The sequence below is a fragment of the Apteryx rowi genome, unplaced genomic scaffold (assembly GCF_003343035.1).
Source record: "Apteryx rowi isolate R43461 unplaced genomic scaffold, aptRow1 scaffold_159, whole genome shotgun sequence".
Classification (NCBI taxonomy): domain Eukaryota; kingdom Metazoa; phylum Chordata; class Aves; order Apterygiformes; family Apterygidae; genus Apteryx; species Apteryx rowi.
In genome coordinates, this window is record NW_020447852.1 from 1,287,538 (window position 1) to 1,307,395 (window position 19,858).

At 40.1% G+C, this 19,858-nt stretch overlaps 1 long non-coding RNA gene across 1 annotated transcript; it reads right to left on the reverse strand.

The window, feature by feature from the left end:
• Positions 1-10,292: 10,292 nt before the first annotated feature.
• Positions 10,293-15,960, reverse strand: LOC112962932. The gene is made up of 3 exons (XR_003252456.1): positions 15,866-15,960; positions 13,097-13,184; positions 10,293-10,708 (listed from the first exon to the last, which is right to left on the reverse strand). It is a non-coding gene; the product is annotated as an uncharacterized LOC112962932 (long non-coding RNA).
• Between the last annotated feature and the right edge of the window lie 3,898 nt (positions 15,961-19,858).

The window sequence follows — 19,858 nt, forward strand, 5'->3', positions numbered from 1 at the left end:
CGGCGCGCGCCGAGGCGCGAGGGCGGCGGCGGCGGGAGGGGGCGGGGGAGCGCTGAGAGAAGGGAGGCGGCTTGTGCCGCCGTCCGTGCGGGCGGGTGCAGAAGGGAGAGGGCGAAGGGCTGGTGTCGCCTCAGGGGTGGCCCTCGCGGAGGGGTGGCCTGCCCCTGCTCCCCGGGCTCAGGCCCGGTCCCAGAGACAGGAGTAGACCGAGTCCAAGCGGAATGGCCCGCGAGGCACTAGAAGGCTTGGGGATTTCTGGACTGATGAGGGCAAGAAAAGCGGAACAGTGTTGTTGGGCTTTTTTTTCCCTCTCCTTTGGCTTGTGCTTTGAGGAATGTTTTTGCCTATACTTAATGTCATCTTTTAATAAGTGGTTGTCTGTGCTGAGATTTCACATGGCAACAATGAAAGAGAAACACCTACAAACCGGAAAGCCTTACTCTGAAAACATCGGAAGAGGAAGGGGATTTCACAGACAGGTCTAGAGTCTGGGACATTAGGCACTTTACAAACTATTTCCAGCTGCTGGTGTGTTGGAGAACAAGTCCAGAAGCAGGAAATAGAGGAGGTTAATTATGCTTCCACTGTGTGAAATGGCAGATGAGGTAACACGAGTGTGACACTCAGAAAGGCTTGTAAGAAGCTAAACATCATTTCATGCCTGTAGTCACCAAAATATCCTGTCACATGAGACAGCTCTATGATGACTTGTAGCATCTACGGCTGGACAAAATCCAGTATCTATAAATAGGCTATCAAAAAGAGCTGCAAACTATACAAAAGTAGAAGTGTCTAGGATGGAGGCAGAATACATACTGGATCATACCTGAGGGTCATGTTATTCTGGCACTGGTAGACTATCTCCTACTAGGTCTAAATTTGATTTATAGTATCTAGAGGTTGAAGCTTAGAATTAAATTTAGAAAATTTAGCATTTGGTTAGCATTCACTGTTTTGATTTGGGACATGTTGTTATGTTCATAGATGTAGATGTAAACATCTAACCCTTTTCTGAATTTCAATAATTTTTTCCCTTGGCTCCTGACTGAGACAAGTGTCATAGCTCACTTATGTTTGTGCAAAAATATTTCAGTCACCCATTCTGAACTTGCCACCATCGAGTTCCTGTTCTTGTTCAATGAGACAGGAGAGCAGGTGTTTCCATGCTTAATTCTTGACATTATTTGCTACTCTTTTTGCTTTTATCCTCTGTCATTTACCTGTCTCCTTTCTATGGTACATAGTCCCAATCTATTAAAACACTTTTTTTTTAATAAGAGCCTTTTCCTCTAAATATGCCCGCAGACAGATGTGGAAATCTCCTTGTCCGTATTACTTTTTCTGAGGTGGGATGTACAGTATACTGTTCCAGAGGAGAAAATGAATTTCTTTATATAGAGGTACTCTGATACTTGGTATTAATCAGGATGTTATTTATTCCATCTGTGTTCTAACAGCTTATTTGTTTTCTGACTACAGCTTCATGTGGATTAGAGAGATCACTTAGATATTTACATAAATGGCCAGTTTCTGCTTTTCAATTGATGTAAATAAATTAGAACTTGTCAGATGTAGAAGCAGTACATTTTCCTCTCTAACATGCATTATTTTGCATTTTCAACATTGAACTTAATTCGCCATTACACGATCCATTCCATTTTATTAGGATTTCCTCATCATCACAGTCCTCTCTTGTCTTGCTTAACTGAAATAATTATGACAGCTGCAAATTTTACAGTCGCACAATACAATCCTCTTTCCAGATCAATAGCAAATACAGCAACAATAGGAGACTTGCTACAGAACCCTGAAGCAGGCTGTCATTGACCTTCTGCCATCACAGCAATGAGCTGTTGAATTCTGATCTTTGTTTTCTGTCTCCAGTTTTTGAGACGTGATAGTAGTTTTCCTCTTGCCCAGTGATTACTTAGCTGCTTGAGTCATCTCTGGCTTAGGGACTTAATCAAAGGCCTTTTGAAATGCTATAAAATGTGAACTAGTCCACCAATATCTCATTGGTTTTGGGGTGGAGTTTTTTCACAGTTTCAAAGAATTTTAGTGGATAGATCAGCTAGAAATTATTTTGCTTTGCAGAAAGCCTGGTCAGGCCTGATTTCACATGTAGAGATTTTCTTCTCTATGCTTGCTTTTTATTTATGTTTACTTCTAGTGACTCAACCAAAGAAAACACAATCTAAGCATTGCAGCAATTGAGGGCATTTCTTTGGCCTTCTGTTGGACCCATCAACAGGGTGTCAATATGTCAGACACAGGTTTTAACATCAGCGCAGGTAATTAGTTCTCTCTTTCGCTCCAGGACCCTAGTCCTCGCAAAAAAACCATGCTGCATAACATCAGCTCATCCTTGGGACTCCAGTCAGTCCTCTCCTTGGGGAATCCAGAGCTAGAACAGAGGCCAGAGCAGCCCCTGACTGACACCCTCTAGACAGTATCGGTAAGAATAATACATTCTTGGTTACATAAGGACATCCTGTACTCAAAACAGGGCATTCTGCCTGGCCTCAACATTGCTGAGGTTAATTTAACTCTTGGATCCTGTGTTAGCTACTCTTCATGTTTTCATTAAGGGTGAATAAGTGGGCTATTGCCATCTGTGCAATTGATGCCGATAGCATTCTGGCTGTTGTCAGGAAACAGAGGCAGGATCCTCCTTGGGAACCTATTTCTGTGCATGTCCTTTCTCCCTCCTGTAGGACTGATCCTCATGGTAGTTACATACGAATTTAATATGGATGCTAGTAGCTGCTACAGAGACAAATTTCCAGCCGCTTTCTCTCTGAAATGTAATATCATTTGTAGTGATGGTAACTGTTTGCTGTTCTTTGTTTAGTATTCCTTCTGCTTAAGTGCATGCTTTCTTTGTAACTGTTTCAGAATTAATTTTTCCTGCTTCAAGAAGCTGCTTCAAAATCAGCAGTATGATATTTATCTTTGTACCTACTGTGCTGAATTGCTGTCCTAATGAGAAAAGAAAAGCACTAAGAAGTATGCTATGATACTTCAACAGTGTTACAGATAGATCTCTTTAAACCACCTGGAGCATTTTTGCTGAGCCCTTTGCTATTTTGGACTATTTTTTCCTGCTAATTTAATTGCTCGTATATAGTATGGGCTTGATGAACTGACAAATGAAAGGCTTGCAAAAATGAATCACGTATGAATTATAGACCATCATCAGCTATTAACTTTGTTAAATCAAATGGTAATCAAGTTGCAATTTACAGCATTACTATATTGCTGCTCACACATAACACAGTGCTTCTGTTTTTACAAAACTGAGCAATCCGCTAATGAAAATAATTTTGCTGTATGAGTCAAATACACCTGCACCTATCTTAGACCAAGAGTGATTAGAAATCTCTCTTGGTTGCCAATGGTTCATTTGTGGGTTTTTTATTTATTTATTTAGTTTTGATACTTGAACAATAGCATGTATACATGGCATAGGAATAGGCTTGTTTTCTGTATTCTGTTCTTGCCTTTCCAGTATTTACATGAACACTGTGATGTATTGGGATTCCAAGTTTTATGGAAGTATGATCTAGCCTTTGTACAAGATCTCACCATATTTAATCTCTATAATCCCATTTCTTACCCTTGAAGCTATCTGTCCTTTTCTGATGGCCAGCTGCATAAAGTTATTTTTGTAAAGTCAGATCATTTTCAGTTTGGAATTTAGCTTGATAAGCTGCATTTTATTAATGAGTTTAAAGTTGATTCATAGGTACTTCATGTTTTTCTTCCAAAGTTTTGTTATTTGTAGCTCTTTACCATATCCACTTTCACACTGAAGAACAAGTACTTTTGATCATTTTTTGGTGCGTAGGGCATTTTTTGCCCAGTAATAAAAGACAGTTTGAGGAGAACTGAAAATCTGTTCATTGGGATAGATCATAAATAGAAGATTTTGTATTCTTTGCTGTCTGGGCTACTGTACAAGCATCGTATTCTAACTAAAATGTCAACATGGGCACAGAAATAAAATGCCCTCCAAGCTGAATAAAACGTGTTTTTTTCACAAGACAAATTTGTGCGGGGGCAGGATAGAAAATATGATGAGACATGTTGGTTTATTCCTTTGGTGAAAACAGATATCAAACTATAACATGCTATTAGAGAAGTTATTCTCAGCAGGTCAAGATCCGTTTCTGAGTCATCATGAGTTTCTACCGAGGGTGCAAGCAAGCTGTCATGTTTTAAATGTTGGAATATAAGAAAAACTGTTAAAGATTGACTGAAAAAAGCACACTGGCGAAACTTGCTAGAGTAAAAGAGTTTCTTTGGCTAGATCAGCCTGAACTGAAAAGTGCCTCTGTGGTAAATAACCAAATGAAGTGAGATTGAAGAACAGGTGAAAAAAAAATGGAATGGAGTAAGAAAAGAGGTAATCATCCAGCCTGCTTAAACTAATGAATTGGAGCACTCTACACTCCTTTTCCTCCGCTAGAAAACCTCTTGCCCTCACTCAGTACATCCGCGGTTTGACTCCTGTGAGATACTGGATGAGTTCCAGTATTCTTTCAACCAGTAAGGAGCAGGTGGGTCACAGAGATGCAAAGTTTGGAAACTTTTGTGTTACAGGGCACAACAGGACATCCCCTAAATGATGATTAGGATGAAAATTTACAAGTTACTTGCTTCTGATAAACATTTTAACGTTCCCGTCCCAAGTTAGACAGTGTTTTGTTTCCAGTCTGTTCATTGGTAGGGTGCCCATTACCATAGATGAGCAAGCTCAAAGACTGCAGGCTTTCAGAAGCACATGGGATGTGTCAAGCTGACCCACTTCTTGAAAGCCAGGCTGGGCCTTTGTGAAATGTCCTGTATTTGTTAGAAGAGATGTTATGATGTCAAGAATGTTTAAGTCTCCAATGGCAGGATAATTACTATTATGGCGTTTATAGAGGTGGGAGGGCCCTAAGGGAAAGGAGGCCAAAAAGGAGAATCAGGAAATGAGATGAGTAAGGCTCCAGGAATTGCACACAGATGGAGTTTCATCGTGCTTTTTTCTTTAGCTCACTTGGCTCTTTAGTAAAATAGATGTTTACATATRAGAAACTAGTTTTTCTCTCTGCATTTCACACACCTACGAATTCAAATGTTCCACATGCTAATCTTAGTGGCAGAAGTAGATTTTAAATGGACATTAGGAACTTGAAACTGGCAGATGAAAATACTGAATTTAATTAAGTTCTAGGTATTATAGCTTCTCCCAGTCCTACTGCCAGTCTTTAGTTTGCCTCTTTCAAATCTGTTCTGGGGGAAACAGATTAGCATGAAATCCTGAATATTTCTGCTGCCCTTGTTAGATAGTAGTATTCTACTCTGTAGGACTGCTCTTTATGCTTTGCTTTTCTGAAGATATTAAATATACCAGAAGCCTCTAGGATGTGCAGTCACCTCTTTTTATTTTAGAAGTATAAAAACATGCATCTACAAAGTAGATCATCTGATGAAATGCAAAATATTTTTCTAATTTTGTTCAGTCACAGTGACCTTGGGGAATACTTGCATGACAGACTGACTAAAATATTTCAGACAAGGTCATGATTTTTCAGGTGATTATTTTTAAGATTACTTGCCATTATATATGCTGTCATGATTGAAATGTATAAGCTGAGTGCTCTGAAGATTGGAGGAAGAGTAACTTCCTGTTCTAGCACGTTATTATTATGATCAGCAATTATTGTTGTTTGCCAAGCCACACCTATGTTAACCTCTGTCATCAGCAGTGTTGTTTAATCATCTTAAAAATGACTGAATCCCATCTACTTGGCCACTTACTTTAACTTAGCTTATGAACTTACCTGTGTGGGAATTTTTTAGAGCATGATATATATCTTTGATATATAAAAGCCGCAGTATTATCACTGATTTGTTACAGCTACATTGTACCTCCACACTTGTGTCTTAGTAATAAAATATGTGACTTTAGTTTCACAGAAGGAGACATTATTAGGTTAAAACGTGCATTTGTTGGAAATTAAATTTCTGTATTTCTATTACTAATAAGTTTGCGTATTGAAGTTGAAGTAGTCTAAGGAAATTGCTATTTAGTTTTGTTTGGGTGGTCTGCATTTTCCAGCCTGAATAAAATGCAGAGTCAGTTCTCCTTTCTGGGAATCAAAATGCTGAGAAAGACTGATCTAAGCTATTCTCCCTCCATAACTGGACCAGCTATCCCATGAGTGTTCCTGACAGGCGCTTGTTTAACCTGTTCTCAAAACCTCCTGTGACTGATATGCTAAAAGATTTCTGTTATGTTTAGACTAGTAATACTGTAGGGCAGTGCTTGATTGGTTTGCAAAAATACATATTTAATTGGATATTCTGAAAACTAAATGGAATGTAAGCATTTTTGTTGCTTTAAAATTTTTCAACAGTGCTTTTGGAAATGTAAAATTTAAGTTTGGATTCAAATTCGTACCATTGCCACCCTAAGTGTTCAAAACTCATGAGTCAGGCCCACCCACAAATGAAATTGGTTTAAAAGCCCATTTTCTTAAAAATAAGACATTTAGAGAGGGTGGGTAGGTGGTTGGTTATTTGCCATCTGTTTTCTGAGCTTTTAGGAGATGTTCCTTTCATATTTACAAGCTTTTCACCATAACCATAAGAATTAGAAACTTTTTTTTTTTTAAAAAAAGCTGGGATTCTTACTGCAGTCCCTGACTTTGGCAGCTGAAAAAAATATTGAGGTATTTGCAATGAAATCATGAAAACCATCAACATTGAATTTGACCTGACAGAATTTAACATCTTCTAAGTGCTACAGATTTCAAGCTTTGCAGAGAAGCAAATGGTCATCTGTTTTGTAAGGATCTCCTTATATTTAATATTCTTGGTATTTTGTGAGAAATGTTAAGGAAAATGTGGAGTGCAATTATTTTCCATCTCAAAAAGCTGTTCTAGCATTTCATTGTATATTGCAAATTGCAGTTCACTTTTCTATTTCTTACAGTAACTAATATTTGATAATGTCTATTAATAGGTAAATATGCTGTCTGGACATGCAGGCCCTAGTTTGTTAAATCTCCTGGTAGAGAGGAATTTATTTTTAAACTTAACGATTGCAAATGAAAAACAGCAGGAAGCTAATAATTCAGTGTTGTCAGGGATTTGTCACACTCAGCTAGTTCTTGGTAATTAAAGGATGTTTTTGATAAACAAGTCATTTGCTTAATTTTACCTGTCTGTGGTTAGGAGTTCTAGGATAAATGCACTTGTCAGAGACTCCTTCCTTGTTCTGGTGAATCTGTTGTCATTGACCAAGTAACCAAGCAACTTTGACTAAACTCTGTGAATCCACACACCTCCTGTACATAGCATCTTTAAGTTAGCAATCCAAATTTTTGAGAGTGCAGTTCTAGCAACTTGCATGTTTATTGAAGTGCCATATTTATTTAATATGACAGGTAGCATTTATCCCCAGCTCAGAACTAACCCTTACAAAAGTGCAATCTATAGGAGGCTGATATCAGCCATGTGTTGTAGAGAAGGTCATCACCTCTCTAATAATAACCTGTAACATGAAATTGTATTGGAGAACCAGTTCATTAACAAGGGCTACTGTGCAATCCAAATCACGTAAAAAAATCTTAGCTTAGTTAAGTCAGATTTTTCTGGTTTGAGTCAGGACAAGTAATACTGCGTTAACCAGCCTGGATTTTTGAATGAGGGTCCATGCTAAAAAAAGTTAATTTGAGACTCTGAGGAATCTGAACAGGGAATGCATTTCTAAAAGCTGTTGTCAGATTGCAGAAAGGGTACAAACCAGAGTATAAATGGACATATTTAATTTCTGATAATGTAAGGTCACTGGGCCACACAGGCCTTTTAGCCAGTGACTGACACACCATGGAAAAGTAGCAGAAGCCTGCACGCACTGTGTTTTTTCTCTGGAGAAGGCATGCACTGGTAGTGGATGAGCTGGTAGTTAGCTTTACTGGGAACAGCTCTAGTATGCCCAGTAAGAGTGTTCTGTGTCGGTACTAGAGGCAGCAATCACTGCACCCACCAGTGTGTTAGGAATCTCACCTAAGCTAGTTATCTTGGTTCTGTCAGCAGTTAATGGAGAGAGAAAGGTACCTGCAGGAGATGCTTCACATTCCAGCACATTTGACAAAAGCAGATGGAGGCATCCATCTCTGTCTCCAATGAGCCAGTTACTTCTTAATCGAGCACTCTACATTCTGGAAGAAGTTATATGTGGTCATATAAACAAAGACTACCAGGATGCATGTGCTCCCAGAAAGAGAGAATTAAATCTGCAAAGCAACCCAAATTAACGTGTTTTGTATTATTATGGGTGCTTGACTTTGCAACCTTTATAACGTTCTTTTAATATTTTTAGAGGCATGTGATATTTACTTTAAATTCACTGTACTGAGAAATTTAAATCTGTGCCCTTTTAGATAGTATAATTTGTGGTTTGTTTGTTTGTTTGCTTTTAATAATTTCTTCTTTTAGTGCTTATTTGGATCCTAGAGACAGCATATTGTTTGAAGTCTGCTTTTGTTCTCCCAAGTGTCTGCCTGCAGCATAAATTCTTTTATTTGATGCGATTCAGAACAAAGGCCTGACCCCTGTGGACCACGCAGAAACTGTAAGGTCAAGCGGCCTCCTGACTGCCTGGTGCTGCTGGGACCCACATGGTGAACACCAAGCCAACCTTTTGTGTGCAGCCCAACCTGGCATGCMGGTGGCCCTGCAGGAAGAACAGCAGTGAGTATGGGCTGGCTCTCTGTTCCACTTCCCTGCTTGAGCTTAGCCCATGAGCAAGGAGGGCAGCAGGCAGAGCTGGGAAAATGCTGAAACTTTGAAGAGGTGAGATCAAAAGCCACTGAAGATCCAGTGCAGCTGCAGTGACATGTGACTCAATGGGACATCATCCCTGGCTCATAGGAAGGGAGAGACAGAGCTTGGATAAGAGGAAATACACTTGGTAAATTTAACACTTCATAGGAGAAACAGTCTCTTCACCTCAGTTACTAATATCTCAATTTTTTCCTCCAATCCAGCAACTTCTGTATGTAGCATGAGACATTTTTGTCATCTCTAATTCTGTAGATTGCTCCCATTTCTAGGATAACATTTGACCTTCTGCAGACCTGCTACTTCTTTGCAGCATTCCCTCTCTACCCTCCACACCCCAGTCTGTTTTCTGCATTGAGCTTACCTGCTCTATGTTTTATCATATCTTCTAATGTGGAAGTAAAAGTTCCTTGTGGGTAGAAATGCTTATTTGTGTGTTATAATTTACCCACTGTATGGAATCATATAGTTGTATAAAGCAGTAATACTATTAATAGCAGAGAAGACAGCAACTTCTGTTTCAAACTTTTAATGCAAATTCTCTATCAATTTAAATGCAAGTGTTCCTCTGGCTTCCTGAGTTCTGTAATTTGAATGAGGAAGGTTCAGGTTGGACTACAACTTCTGTTTTTTGCAATATATCTTGCAACGGTCTTACTTTCCATAATTGAAATGGCACAGTCTTATGTATAGAAGGAATATTGAGTCACACTAAAAAATGTAAAAGGAAGTATTATAACCAGGTCTACCTACAGAGAATATAGACACAGCCATACAAATCTTTTAAATGTTCATTGATCAGGTATGTGGTATTGGCTAAAGCAGGATTGATTTGAGCTGGAAGACAAAAACAGTAATTATTGGAGCAACAATGCAGGAAAAGTTTAGAATCCTCTGCTGTAACAAGGAACTAGTCGTTCCTAGTTAATGAACAGCTGGTAACAATGTGTGTGAAAGCAGTAATTAAAAATTGGCCAGCAAGAGGTACCAGGTAATGCTTATCAGAGCTCAAGTCTTCTAGTTCTGGCAACCAGAGGTTCTCCACCTCTTTGAAGAAATGAATGCTAACGATGAAATATTCAGTAACACCTTTTCAAGAGATACTGAAGATGGACATCAATGCTGCCTGAAAGATAACTCTTCTTTTACTATGGGTCCCAAAAGCAGAGGAAGGGGAGAAAGGAAAGTTGTGTGCAACTAGAATTAGTCCTGTATTTGAACAAAATCCCACATAATTTCTGAACATGTTAAGGTAGTGACCTTTCACTTTAATTTTTAACTGATAAAAAAGGAGATGCTATAGCATTATAATATCTAGCCTTCAATGCTTAGTTTAGAACTGTCAAAGCATGGTAGGAAGGGGCCTGGTACCTAGCGCTGTATTGAATTTAAAGACATTGTAAAATTAACAGGGCCTGAAATGTCATTCTACTTATTTGTCATGAAGTGACATAACATGCTTTTCCATGTCCTCAAGGTCATTACCACAATATATATATTTTTTGGATCCTCAGTGATCTTGAACATTCAGTACTGTGCCTTTTACAAAAACATACACTAAAAAAATGGCTACTTCATGCTCCTTTAGTGCTGTCAAGAATGTAGCAAAGTGTAATCAAGCTGCATATGGTTTGACTGCGGCAAAATGTCTGCACCCTGCCTACACTACAGGTGTAGATCTACTAGCAGAAATATCCTTACCAGGTTTCCAGGGTTGGTTAAAATCCTGCTAGGGGAACCTGAGTGCCTGGTAGAAGAAGAGTTTTCCTCAGATAGCTGGCTGTAGTTTGATTCCTGTATCTAATGTCCTGTGTCTTACGTGTCAGTTGCATTCGTCAGTGTGGTGTGCTGTTCCAGTCCACAAGTTTTCCTCCTGCAATTATGAAACAGTAAGCAAAACAATTTGACCAACAGTGCTTTAATTACACAATCAATAGATGCATGGGGAAAAAAAAATTGAATTTGGCACAGCAAAATGATATCCTTAAAACAAACGCTCAAATACTGGGCACTGCAAAGTTTTACCTCTGTTTACTGAGGCTTGGATGATGGGCACAGAGTTGACTCTAATGCAGCAAAAATATATATTCACTAGACTTTGAACAGCAGCTCCAAAACAAGAGTTCTAGTCCTGATCCTACAATCTCACTTACATTAATAGGATTTTAAGGTCCCTTGCAATGTTACTGATAAGGCAAACTTTACATGGGTGCATAGCATATCAGGAATAAAGGCTGAGGCTCTGTATTTGAGCAGGAATGGAGATGTTCTCTATTAAGGGGCGTGTGATGCTTGAATTATGCAGTGTGTAAATGAGGAAATAAGAGGTAAGAAAGAAAAAGCAAGCCCCAGTAGTAATTTGAATGAGGATTACCTAGCAAAAGCATCAGGCTTGTAGTCTGATTTATTTKGGATTTTTTGGTATATATCTGAACTACTAATGTGAACTTTAGAGATAGATGATGCTATGGTGATCTTGTAAAGTAATCAGTGTACTGTATTTTTACATGTTATGAAATGAAAGAACCATTTCAGTACTTCATACTATTTAAGAAAATGTATTTAATACTAATTTTAATTATGCCTGTTTAAGAGATGAGCATGCATAACAGCGAAGCAGGAAACATCTTTTAAAATGAACTCATGCATTTTTAGCACAATTATTTGTACTTGCACCTGTTTAGAATTTCCACTATCTGATGACACAAAAGCCACTGCAAAACAGATTTAATCTGGCTGTTGAGTATGTTTTGAAGAGGCAGCGGTTACAGGAAACTTCCATAACTTGACAGACTTCTGTGCAGAGTTCAATGCACTCTTAGGCAGGACCTAAAAGCTCGTGTCACAGTGAGGCAGGCCTGCAGTTCTGGCTTTCCTCTCAAATTCAGGCTGTTCCTTCTTACCATGTCCTGGGGCTGCTGGCGACTCAGCCAGCTCCCCTGCCTGCTTGGGCCAAGGGTGCACCCAGTTGCAGGCATAAGAAATGTTGCATTTGGGCCCTCAGAGGCCACGTTAAGGAAACAAAATTCAGAAGCAGTGACCAAAGTCTGCACTGATTGTATGCATTCCAAATAGGTCACAAACATCTAGTTTAAATGCTCGCTTCTACTACCGTTGTGTCTTTGTCTATTTAAACAGGCTGGAGAGGAGAAACATTCAATGGTTGCCTGTTTTCACCTGTTCTATGTTAATAAGCACTTTGACCAGTACTGGTCTTTGGGTTTTAAGCTTTAATAAAGAAAATGTGGTACATAAGTCTACTAGACAGGTGAAAGTCTAGTTATAAACAGGGAATTCCCACAATACCTAACTGTTATATAGCACTTCATCTGCACAGCTCCAGGTGCTTTCAAAAGGGAAAGGTTATTATCCCACTCTTATTGCTGGAAAAATGGTGGTGGAGAGGTGCAGTGACTTGCCCAGAAATCACTCAGCCAGCCAGTGTCAGAGCTGTGGCTAAATCCCAGGACTAATTCTTTATCCCAGGGGCTGCCTCAAAATAATACAGAGAATTGTGCGATGGAGTGTATTCTTGGGAACAGTGGTAGTGCATGAGATGAAAATAGATGTAACAAACCAAAATACTGGAAAGTAATTAGATTTAAGACAAGAAAATACATGAAAGTATATGTGAGATTAAACATCATCATGTGGTAAAGAAACTTTGCTTTAGGAAGGCAATATTTTTATTATTATAACTTGCTACATTTTCTAGTGTAACTAATGTGAGAGCACTTCGTGTCTCTTTTTTTATGATCTAGGATACCAGTAATGACTGCAGCCCTGAAAGCTCATTAATTTCTTGAAACACAGCTTTCAGAAGGAGAATAAATGAACATTTACAGACTGCGAATGTAGCCTGTTGTTTTTAACTTCTCTTTGCTAGCTCATGAGTTCTGAATCTCATTTTTCTCAAATTATTCTATGCTCTAATCAATAGAGCATTCAGGTGGAAGTTACAGGCTGTAGCAAGCATGGCACATAGCCCTCATGCTCTACAGATGTCTTGGGGCCTCTGCAGTCCAGATGGGTACTTCCTAGGTCGTTGTGTTTGGGTGCTAGCACGTATGTGCTCTTCAGTTCTTCTTTGATCTGACTAGGCTGTGCGGCTAATCTTTTGTCTTGCTGGCCCATTTCTTGGGGACATGCTTTCTGCCTGTTGTAACCCTTTTGTGGAAAGCCAGCTGACCTCACAGTTCAGCTGATTTAGATACCAGGACTAGTGGTTGATCTGCAGGTTTTCTGGAAACTTATTTCTCACCTCTGATACTTTGAACACTCTGGACTTCTTTCATCCTGTCAGAAAAATGGCAGCAGCAGTCAGTTCCAACGGAGTCAGCTCCATCACCCTAGGCAGTAGAAGAAATGCACAGATGAGGACAAAATATTTCACATCTACTTTTATTTCTCTATGTCACTTTTCCCTCACTATTTTTCACCTGTCTTTTCCATAAGATTCCCTAGTGAACCCCTCAGGGCCTTGGTTACTGCACACATCTGCAAAGCATAGACAGTCTGATATTTGGCCTGTTTCTTTCACTTTTTCTGTTTCTCTTTCAAAAAGCCCATAAGACTTTTTACTTGTCTCTTTAGGCCAGTCATACCTTTAAAATAACCTCATCAGGTGATGGAAATCCCTCAACATGGAATATGTTGCTTAGCTACCTCCAAGCTGAAGGTCAAGCTTAAAAACTAGTTTGTCCTGGGATGCAGTCATCTAGCTTTTGGGTTTTGTGTGAATAGATCATTAAGATGTAGTAACACCTAGCCAGCCCTGTGCCAGGAACCCTTGGAAATTCAGACCAGTTGGGAGGTTACAAGCCAACAGCAGAGTCAGAGTGGAGTTTCCATCGCACACACACTCAGGTATAAAGATCCCAGCATTAAACGGGGCTCACAGACTGTACTCAGATAGATTCCTCAAATCATCACACGCGTTATCCAGCTAGGACACAGAGCCAGCTCCTTCCCTGAGCCTCCTCCAAGGCAGCATGGTCACCAAGGCAAGTCATGAAGTCTTCCAGGGATACACACACTGACAAGTCTCCTGGTCCCCCCACCCTGTGCTGCAGCAGGGAGGCCTGTCCCTATCAGAGGTGGGGAGACAGGCCCGCAGCAAGGCTGCAGCTGCGAGGCTACCTGTGTGGAAGTGGGCTAGTTCCTGCCCACATCTCGCCTGTGCAGCAGGCCTCACCCCTGCAAGGAGTGCCAGCGATCCCACTCCAGTGCGCACGTTCCCCAGGACGCCAGATGAATTATGGATGAGTCAGCCAGAATTTTTCCACGAGCTTCCTCTGCTGCACTGCTCTCTCATTGCCAGCTGAGCTGTGGTTTAAAACCACTGTCTGGGCCTAATGCTTTCAACATTAAAAAAAGAATATTCCTTCTGTTTTCTGATAGAGCACTCGGTTGCTGGGCTTGGGGAATCCCTGACATTTGTGCAGCGTTAGACCCTCAGGTCCATAATGTTTCACTGAATAGCCTAGCATATGTTAAAAATCATTTGGTCCTTTCTGCTTGCTTTGCTCCTCCGTCCCTCCCACTAGCTGACTGTATCGACAGAGTCAATTAGAAGAGACAACAGCAATGCTAAAACTGATTTGAATTTCAACCAAGATCCACTAGCAACTAGAGCTATGTACAGAGAGCTCATGGGAAACAGTTACCCAAGGACCTAGTGACTATGTGCGTGCGTGCGCATGTGCATGTGTGTGTGTTACAAGTCATTATTTTAGTCCTTAGCTTGATTCAGATTAATTTCTGCTTAGCAAATGTTGATTACTGATGCTCTTCTTTGAGCCCATGAAATGTGTGTGGTCTTAATTTGTGGTGCTAACCTCATGGAAAAGAAGCAATTTCCAGCTCTGGAAATATTTGGAAATACTTCCTATGAGACAAAGCACAAAATCCTCTAACAACAGCATTTGATGGCTCCTATCAGAATGACTGTATCTTTTGTAAATGCTTGCAGTGATAAAGCAGGGCTGGTGTCAAACTATATGGCATGAGAGACTAAGCATTAATTCAGGTCTTATTATAAATTTCTATTATCTGCATTCAAGTTGCATCTAGAACTCCCAATCAAGACAGGCTTCAGCTGTGCTAAACACTACATCCATAGAAATGGCAGTTTGTGCTTTAAAGCATTTAGCGTCTAAATAGACAACATGAAATAAGCAGGTGTGAAGTCAAACAAATGAGAAAAAAAGATCCCCACTGGCTCTTTACCTAGACACAATCAGTAGGCTATTTAGCCTCATTCAGAGAAGATTGAACTGTATGTTTATCTTCAGGCAGTCTGAAATCCCATCGATTTCAATGGGAGAGAGGCAGAGGAGTATTTTTTCCTGAATGCACATATGACCCTGAATCCAGCCCTAAGGAAGAACTGGAAGATGAACGATGTATTGTTTTACAGGCTAACATGGAACAGATATAGCATAGGAAGGATTACAGAACCACCGTACTTCTGGAAATGCTCGCACCACCAAGAGTCCCAGATTTATTCAGTCCCCCCTTAGGAGCTATTCAAATGCAGATGTCCCAGTCAGCTCTTTTGAGTTCTCTGAGCTCAGCTAGCTGCATTTGGCTCTGTTTATGTAGCATTTCATCTCAGTAATTCATAGCAAGCATTTCATGACACCTTTGCCATCGTAATTAAAAGGGCATGATCCAAGCACAGTACCCTGGTGAAGTTAATTGATCTTTACCCTGAGCTATGCTATCCACCTTATTGGCTTCCTGCCATAAGATCTGGCTATGTCTTTGTCTGCAGGATGACAGAGCCCTTTGTGGTCAGGAACCTGCACAACCTAGTACCTAGTGTCTGCCGTCAGGTTCCCTCCTGGCTAAGAGGGATCCTTTGTAATTAAGTAGACTGATCATAAGTCTCTTACCATAAATTAGCTTTGTCTAGATATCATATAACTCTTATTGCTCCTTTGTGAAGTCTAAATTGTCAACATCTTTTTTCTCATGTGTGGGCACCAGAACTAGACATGCTATTCCAGTAATGGTGCCATAATACCACCTCTTTACTCCTACTGAAGGTATTCTACATCCAAGGATGACATTAGCCTCCTTAGTCACGGCATTGCTCTGGCAGCTCCTGCTCTGCTCGTTGCCCACACGGTGAGGTTTGCTCTCTGGTTCCTGGAATTCTGTGATTCATCCAAAGCTGTCTGTGTGGCCGCAGCACGGGCTCTCCTGCCAGGGAAAGGAAGCAGGTAGCTTTATGTCACCTTTGATTTTTGCTTCCTGACTAGTTCAGTGTAGCACCTACTTAGGGTGGCCACAGGCAGTGAGGTGTGCAGCAATTTCTACCGACTGCTGTTTAAACATTTTTGTAGTCCTATGAAAAAYGTGTAGTCATGTACAACTAGTCACTGAACAAATTTCTATATTGGTCTGAAATATGTCCACTTTGCTGTGCTGCAAAAGCCGTAGCCCAAGAATTCATGTGGAACACAATGACAGCATAACTTCCTTGAAGAAGAGCATCATTTCTTTAGAGGTATGAATATCTCTTTAAGTAAACAAACAAACAGAGCTAAAAGGCTGTAATTAATAGTTGCCCATTTTCCTATCARTCAAAATGAACATACAGTACTATGCTTAGAAACCTATGTAAAAATACAAGATTTCTAAATGCACATTTACCCAGAAAATTTTATTCTAAAGTTTAGACAAAAACAAATCAAAGGGTTATAAAGTAGTTGTGTTGTGTGTTACAAGCATTGTAGCACTATGGTGTAAGTCAACAAAATAGAATGTCCTTATTTTGACAAATTAGTTTTTAATCATCATATCTGAAAGCAAAAGAGTTCTGTTTTCATTTCTTTAATATTCCATTAGATTTTCTAGCTTAGATATATGTTGGACCTAAGTAAAATGATTATGTTCTTGCAGGATAAAAATACATTGCAAAAAGCATGCAGTGCTGACCTCTTAATTTTTCTTGTCTGAGATTACAGATCCAGAGTCCACAAAATGAAAAAATAATAACAATTTAAAGACAGTATGTTGCCTCTGGGAACAGGTTGCTGAAATTTGGATTTCGCTGCGTGCCAACACATAAAGAATAAAGGAAGAGAAACAGGGAAGAAACATAAAAAATTTGGTATAAGTTCACTGCAAACTAGAGCAGAAAGTGCCAAAATTTTTGTGAGGAACTTTGCTCTCAGTCATGTTTCTGTAAGTTCAAAGGGTAAAAAAAGCTCACCTCATTTATACTAGTAAGTCAGAATACAAAATATGGCATAGCTTATATATTGGCATTTTAATAATAGTGCTTGAAACTGAAACATACATCAGTCTCAATACAGAATAGGCATAAATTAATCTCAGTTCAGTACCCAGTTATCTCTGTCCTGCGGTTCTGGTACCAGAGCAAAGAAACACACTTTGGGTCAGTTTATAGTTGTTACATCATGTCCAGCTGTGACAGTTTGGGGATTGTGTCTATGTTTGATTGTTGTATTCTGATTGAAGATAAGAAGTTGCCGAATTACTGCATGTCTCAGTGGATGCAGAGTCGAACTGTCAGGACGGTGTCACATACCTTCCAGAGAAGAGACAGCAGAGAGTTGTTAAAACTCAGTTGCTTCCATTCAAAATGGGGCATCTTTGGAAAGTGGGATAGCTGAGGGCTGAGAAAATCAATCCAGATGAGTTTGTCTGACAGTGTGGAGTGTGGATTACATGAATTTCCCTAGATGAGGATCATGGAGCTAATATTAAAAATGGATTCTTTAGTACTGTGGGGTACAGTGTGATGATACAGCCAAACTGATCTAACAGCTATCTGACAGCAAATGGTCCTACCTCCCCTCTGTCTGCACTTGTGGTGGGATGGCTTAGTTACCTAAACCAGGAAAAATAGTATTTGCCTGCTTTGGCAGGGTTAGTTTTCTGCTAGTTTGGGTCCCTTCAATGCTTACTGTGAGATCAGATGAGCTACAGTGCTGTGGGAAGGGAAGCCACAGAGGTGCATGGCCAGGAAGGAGGTGGAGTGGGATTGCCCCTTTTGGCAGCAGGTAATTATTGGATCATTTTAGCTGAGCTGTCTAATATTGCTGTGGGCCTGACAGACTGGGGGCACACTTGGAGGTGCAGAAAGCTTGAGCAGGAGAGGGGAAAAGAGAATCCTCCTTTCACAGCAGGTTGGTTGAAGTTGTGAGATCCAACCAACAAAGAAGAACTTTTTCATGACTTGAAGGAGAGCAGAAGGCTTAAAAAACCCCTCACCCCAGCCCAAGAAAGCTCAGAAGACTCAAGCAGGAAAAAACATGTAGATACTGATTATTTTGCACAGATCTGTGTATTCCTTGAGCTGCCTAAGTAGTGAGTAGTCATTGCTAGGACTTGTCAAATGCATGCTCCTGATCGCTGCCACACCTGTGCATCCCTGAAGAGGTGCGCTGCAAACTCAGTAGGAGTCCGCCTTTATAGGAAGGGTCTGACAAACCCTGTACTTGAGCTAATGGGGAGCATGGGGTAAGGGAGAGGCGATATATGTTTTCAGAGTTTACTGGAGCCAAGCTGTAAAAGGTCTCATTTCCACAGAGGGATAACAGAGGGTTTCCATGCAAGAAACTAGGGATAGAGCCAGCTCTGTGAGCTGATCAGATTAAACAGAATTTAAGAACATGTGGACCCAATATAGCAGGAACTAAACATCATAGCCTGGTAGCAGGCCTGTGTGATACAGCAAGGCTTAGCTCCACCTCTTTTTCATCATCGTTTCTCCTTGGTGAAATATTCAGAGCCACTTTGACCMAGTCTACATCTGTATTTCCTGATTGAAATGAAATATAACCCCCCTTAATAGGATGTGCCTCATTTACTTCAGGGGGAAAAATGATTTGCAGTTGCTGACCCTATTTTTCTACTTATGAAATCATTTATCAGTATGCTAGACTTTGCCTGCTGAGCTAACCCACATTAATAAACCAAAATGCAAATGATATGCTTGTCTCTTCTGACCCCAACTTTGAAAACTGGTTTTTCTTTCCCTGCTTCTCATCCTTGACAAAAGTGAGACAGCCACAGAAGTCAGCAGGTACATCTGTCTGTCTGTCAAGTGACCTGAATCCTCCATTTCCTCACACACATATTCAGTATATTGGAGACTAAGAATTTGGTGATGCCATAGGAAATGATAGATGATGCTAGTTAGGCTAATTAGATGGTTCACTTTCCTCTACTGAAATCTTTCCTTCCTTTCTCTTAACCCTCTCCTTCTGGTTAATTTTTCCCTTCCATCTTGATTGTTTGTTTGAGGACTGGTTTGATGCTTAAGGATGTAGGTACATTCATTGGTTTTCAGACACTGAAAAGGAAAGTCTCAGAAAACTTCTTCCCTACCCACATTGGCAAGTTTTTTCTCCTTTGACCTTCCCTTTCTATGTGCAAGACTATATAGACTAATACCTAAAGAAAGCAAGACTCGCACTATCCTTCCTCCTCCTCTTTCACACTCTGTCTCTTAACCCTTCTCTCTTTTAACACTAAGTTTTTATTTACCCCCATACTTAAGAACCTCCACTAACTTTCCTCCAGAATGCACACTCCTATTCCCAATATCCATAACATCTTCCTTATTTCTGTGGCTTGGCTCATCTCTCTCCATAACTAGTTCCCTAACTCAGCTATACAGTATGATCTTCTGTTGTCCAAGCCTCTTTCCTATTCTGTCTTGCACTTCTGACATTCTGGTATATACTCTCTTTGCACAACTGAAATTGCTGTTGTGATTTTTGCATCCTTAAATGATGTTGCCTTTGATTTATTTATATCTTCTCTGATCACTGTCTCTTATTTTTGTGTCTGCCAAATTTAACTTTCTTCTCAACACCTTGTCTCCTTGGCTTTCCCAACTCTATCCTCATGTATGCCTTTTGACAGCCAAGGCTTCATTCTCCATTCTCACTGACCATGGAAATCTAAACAGGTTTTCTCTCTTCTCTGTCTTTCAGTGTGGATCTGTACCCAGTTACATTGGCAACAGTTTGTGTGAATGTTT